The following is a 5,425-nucleotide window of genomic DNA, read 5'->3' as shown; positions in this document are numbered from 1 at the left end:
GAACTTGTTGGTGATGAGTATTGCAACTTGAGTAGAGGCAAAATAGTATGGATAGGCCTAGAGAAGCTAGAGTATAATAAGGAAGATGTTCATGCTATTTGCTATGTTTCTTTAGGATGTTAAGTTGAGTGCTAGGGAGTGTTACTTTTGGCTATGAGTTCCCACCTTCAAACTTCTCTCCTTTGTGAGTTCTTACAAAGTCACATGAAGACAAGTAAAAAACAAGTTTGGGGGAGTTGATATCTTGCATATTTACATTGTTTTAACTCTCTATTCTTGCATGTTTTGATCATTTAGATTAGGGATCATGCATTTTAGTCTCTTTTTTGCATTGCATAAGTCTTTATCAGGTCTTAGAGTTTCCATTGGAGTTCTTAGAGGTACTTGGAAGCATTTGGGATCAAAAAGGGAGTGGAAAGTGTTGTTTGAGCGAGCAGAGCACCAGAGCGGGTTACGGGAGCGACCTAAGACACCCGTTCCAGGTGAAACGAAGACAGCGCGACCTCTTGCACCGGGGTGAAGCACCCGCTCTGAGCCCAGCCTCTTGTCGACAACTTTCACTATGTGGAGCGACCTGGTGGAGCGACATCCCGTGCCCGCGCGCAGTTTGAAGGCGAGAAGCAAGCATATCAGAGCGACGTACCACAGCGGGGTGATTAACCCGCTCCAGATGTAGAGCGACGTCACGTGCCCCCGCGCGATTTGGAGACGTGAAGCAAAATACGTGGAGCGACCTAGTGTACCCGCGCCACGTCTTATCTTATGGTCGAAAATTTATGTTTAATTTAGGCTTTTCAGGTTGTTTACTGAGCCCATTAGGTTTTAGAAGTCATATAAATACTCTCTAAACCTAATGTTGGAGGATTTATCTTGTTTTCTATCTAATCACAAAAAACTTTTAGGTGAAAGATCTTATCTTGATCATTTTCTCTTGTGATTGCTTGATTATTTTGATCACTAATCATGATTAGCACCAAATCATCATTGATTCTTGGGCTCATCATGAAGAGTAGTGAGTAGTCATCTTTGGATTCATGAGTTAGGGAGACTAAGGGTGATTAAGCTAGATCTAAGGTGTTTTAGTATAGATCCATCTTGTTCCTTGCTAGTAGAGTGCTTTTAATGCAACTCTAGAGTTGGCCTCTCTAAAGTTGAGCTCTAGGCATTTTATGCCTGAAAGGTGTTTGATGAAATGCCTGAACCAACTCTCCTAAGCTTTTAACATTATTTACCAAAGAGATTTGTTGTTAAAGGTGTTAAGATGGCTAGTAGACTTGAGATTAATGATTACTTAGATAACATTCAACCAAAGAGATTTGATGCTTGAGTTATCTTAGTAAATGAGCATTCATCTAGAGATAGAGTTTGTTTAGGATGGTGTCTAGGTCTAAGGTAGATAGATTGGTTGAAAGTTAACACCTTTAGATTGAAACTTGATCACTCAATGTCAATTCCTTTAGCCCATGAGTTCTCTTATCTCATAAGAAAGAAAGTTTTGTCCTTTATTGCATTTTAGTAGTATTCTAGTTCAAAAATCATCTCACCAATTGATAGCACTCAGATTAAGCATGGTCTTGCATTTTCTTTGCTTTAGAATCACTTAGAACTGGTTTGACATCCTTTATTCTACAACATTTGATTAGGAGCCTTGAAACTCCTATCATCAACTGTGTTCAGTGTTAAGCTTTCCGTCAAGCCTCATACTCAATGAAACTCCATGTTGTTTAATCTGGTTAAACACTTAGAAATATTATGACAAGTTTATGTAAGTTCATACTGACAGTTATTGAACTTGTTAGCTGGTACTAATTATTGAGGTGATGTAATCCTAAAACTAATAAATAGTTAATAGGCATATGATTCCTTATCATATACTCGCTTTCAAAGATTACAATTTATCCAAGACTTGGTCGTTGCGTGGTGGCATATGGGTGGGTCAAGTGCACAAATTCGTAGAGAAACGGATTTTCTACCTATGACTATGTACTGCATGACGATGCAGTGTTAAAAGCTCCATGTTTCATGGCTTCCGACGACGATGAAACTAACTAACCCTTTTTGCAAGGCTTGTGTAGCCTATGTGACTTCAAGTTTAGTGTGTATATATATACATGTATGTGGGAAGGTGAGTAATATGAAAGTGATGCTTAAGAATAATATCATGTAAAGATTAATTAAAAGACTAAATCGTTATATTGATTTTTGTTTGTGTTTCCGCTTGTATTGTCATGTTTGTGTGGGTTTAGGATTGCATGTATAGTGGGTGTGGGAACTAGACGCACTGAGTAAATTAGTTACTCACAACTCCTTGTGTATACAAATAACCAGCAGATGGACGACCTTTTCTTTGGACCTGAAAGAACATCCTCCATCTAGTGGTAGTTTTGTTGTCTTTTGACGCAAAAGAACATCTGCTAGCATTCTTGAGACTGAAGAGCATTACTATATAGCAATACATGATGCGGTCTTTGATGAATGCAGTATTTTCCCGAACATCAGGGCTCATCATGATCTGTTTATACCCTGAAAACCATCCATGAAACAGAGAAACATGTTTCCAGTCGTTGCTTTGATAATTTCATCAATTGGTCAATATGAGGCATGGAAAGCTATCTTTCGGACATGCTTTATTTAGATCGGTGAAATCTACCATTTTCTGTTTTTTTTCATGACTGAATTAATAAACTAATTCGGATAATTAAAACATGTTATATACCATACTTTCAAGAGTATTCCGACTTCCTCGTTGACCGTGTTTGTATGTTATGTTCCCAACTTTCTTCTTTTCTGCTTAATAGGTCTGAAAGTTGGGTCGATGTTAAGCTTGTAGCATGTTACGTTGATGTTGGTGAATGTCATCTCTTCCGCTGCCCAAGCGAACATATTAATGTTCTCTTTTAGGCAGGCGATCAACTCTTTTGATTGATTCACAGAGACTAGCACCAATCTCAATGCAATTTTCTAGAATTTATTGTTGAGGCATATTGATATTACAGGTTCGCAAGTTGATTTTTTTTTCTCCCAAAGCTTCAGCTTTAGGTAACTGCCAAAGCTCTTCTTTTCATCTTGTTTTAGGGTGTTCTGGACATATGCCGATTTTCCTTCTTCTATTTTGGAATAAATTTCGTCTCCACCGTACAACTTATTCGTTTCAATTCTGCTGAAAAAAACAGAAGAATATTTGTAATCCAGTATATATATATATATATATGTTTGAAAATCTGAATTGATCTTAAATCTTATACTTGAAATCGGATTTATAACCAAGATGATAATATAAAATCGTTAAAAATAATTCTACTTTTTATGCACATAAATTCTTATTGTTTAGTCATTTTTTGAATCTTCATATATGTGCATGATTTTCAAAACTTCATTTATTTTCATACTTTTCTTAAACATATATACCAACTTATATAAAATTTAATAAAACATATTTACTAATCTAAGAGAATGAACCGAAATAAATGCAGTAAAATTAATATGAATTTAGCCTAATTAGAACTAAATGAAATTATAGTTCCATTTGAAAGGATAGATGTAATCAAATATACCAGAAACATAATAACTGAACCGATACAAATATTATATTCATAATTACAAATCTAATAAAATGATTAAGCAATCTTCTATTTACTTCCATAGATGTCAATTATAATGATTTAACTTATAAATAAATGAAACATTAATCAATTATTATAATAATTTTATTTTTTTAATATTTGAGTCGCTTTATTTATATTAGATATTCATAACAATCAAACCATAAGTGAATGTGACAATTTGCCGTACAATAATGTACATTTAAAGGCGTACGGCATATCAAGTGGACCGTCATCTTGTTGCTTCGCTTAGTCATTGCTTCATTTGTCTTCTCTCGTTGACTTATTATTATTTTACTTATCTTTTCATTTGAAGGTAATCTTTATCATTACATCTTATTCCTACATTATTTTAAGCTCGTATCATTTTGTTTAATATCGATGATTCATCACAACACAATGATTACAACAATTATTACACAACGATTACTAGACCTTAATATTGGAAACTTAGCACCACATTTGGGGTACGTGTATGGAATTAAAAATTTGCACAACTAAATTTGATTAAAGAAATTAAAAATAATCCAAAATTATAAAATAAAAATTACGTTAAGTTAAAATCCGTCTTAGCGATATCAACGGCTAGAATCATCCAAAAAAGTATCATCTGAGAGACTGAATCGAAATGTTGAGAGAATTCTGCATATGACATGCCAACTTAAAACAACGATACATTAGAACACACTTCGTATACTTCTTTCTGAAAAATGAATAAAATAATTTCTGCCTAAATAAGAATTATTCGAAAAAATGTTGTTTCAAAATATTTTTATAAATAACAGTAAAAACTTAATAGTTTTATGATATAAAATTGGGCAACAATGCAACATTTCCAGAAATATGTGTTAGTCTGCAGAGATTTGACGCAGACGCTTAGACTACTAGTAGACTAACACATATGTCTGGAAATGTTGCATTGTTTGAACGGTTCACCTCCAGTAGTTGAAAGGATGTCATTCAAAATGGAAGTTTTTTATTGAGATTAGCAAGTGAGTGGAGCCGGATAATCCTCCTTGGTTTAAGACAAAAAATGGATCATGAAATTTTTGAGAGAAAGAGAGAGACAATCGCAAAATGTTTTTTTAGACATTCTATGTCATAAAATTGGACAAAATGTGACATTTCTCGATGACCGGCGCCAGGCCAACCTCCGATGTAAATTTGTGAAGGACCATAAATCACACTTTTTGTTTAACATGATAACAAGAGGATAGGTTTTGCAAGACCATAAGTTTCACATTTGATTGCTACATTTTACCGATGAAAAAAAAACATTATTCATATTGAATATTGTGACACCCCGATTTACATAATAAAATGTTACGATAAATAAATAGCTCTGATACCAAAATGTGACACCCGTCACTTTCGAAATATAATAAATAGATTAAAGCGGAAATAAAATAATAATACAACTCAAATAATAATAATAATTTCCACCATAATATAAAAGTCAATACGATAGCATAACGCCAAAAGGCCCGATAACGATAACATCCGAAATATAAAATACGACATAAACCGAAAGTCTGAAATAGGAATAACATAAACGATAAAAGTCCAAAGGCCTAAAGACCCGATAAAGATAAAAGCGGTAAAAGCGATAGAAGCCCAAAAGCCCAATAGCACCGGTCCGATAATCACTCCTGCTCGTCGGTCTCACCTGAAAGGGGGAAAGAAGGAGGGGTGAGCAACAGGGGAGTTGCCCAGCGAGGTATGGGATGCTAAACCGCAAACCACAGACTGAGTTCATAGCACTACTAAAATGTAGGCCTAGCTCTAGCATGAAACAAACACGGTGCCTATTACACCACACATAA

The 5,425-nt window shown here is 34.8% G+C and overlaps 1 long non-coding RNA gene across 1 annotated transcript in view; it reads right to left on the bottom strand.

Annotated features, from left to right (window-relative positions):
• Window positions 1-5,017: 5,017 nt before the first annotated feature.
• Window positions 5,018-5,425, bottom strand: part of LOC106321042 — a 4,127-nt gene continuing 3,719 nt past the window's right edge. Inside the window, exon 2 of the long non-coding RNA XR_001265991.1 lies at window positions 5,018-5,268. This is a non-coding gene — a long non-coding RNA (uncharacterized LOC106321042). The remainder of the gene's footprint in view (window positions 5,269-5,425) is intronic.

This window comes from Brassica oleracea, unplaced genomic scaffold (assembly GCF_000695525.1).
Source record: "Brassica oleracea var. oleracea cultivar TO1000 unplaced genomic scaffold, BOL UnpScaffold01182, whole genome shotgun sequence".
Classification (NCBI taxonomy): Eukaryota; Viridiplantae; Streptophyta; class Magnoliopsida; order Brassicales; family Brassicaceae; genus Brassica; species Brassica oleracea.
This window is presented reverse-complemented; position numbering and strand designations above follow the sequence as displayed.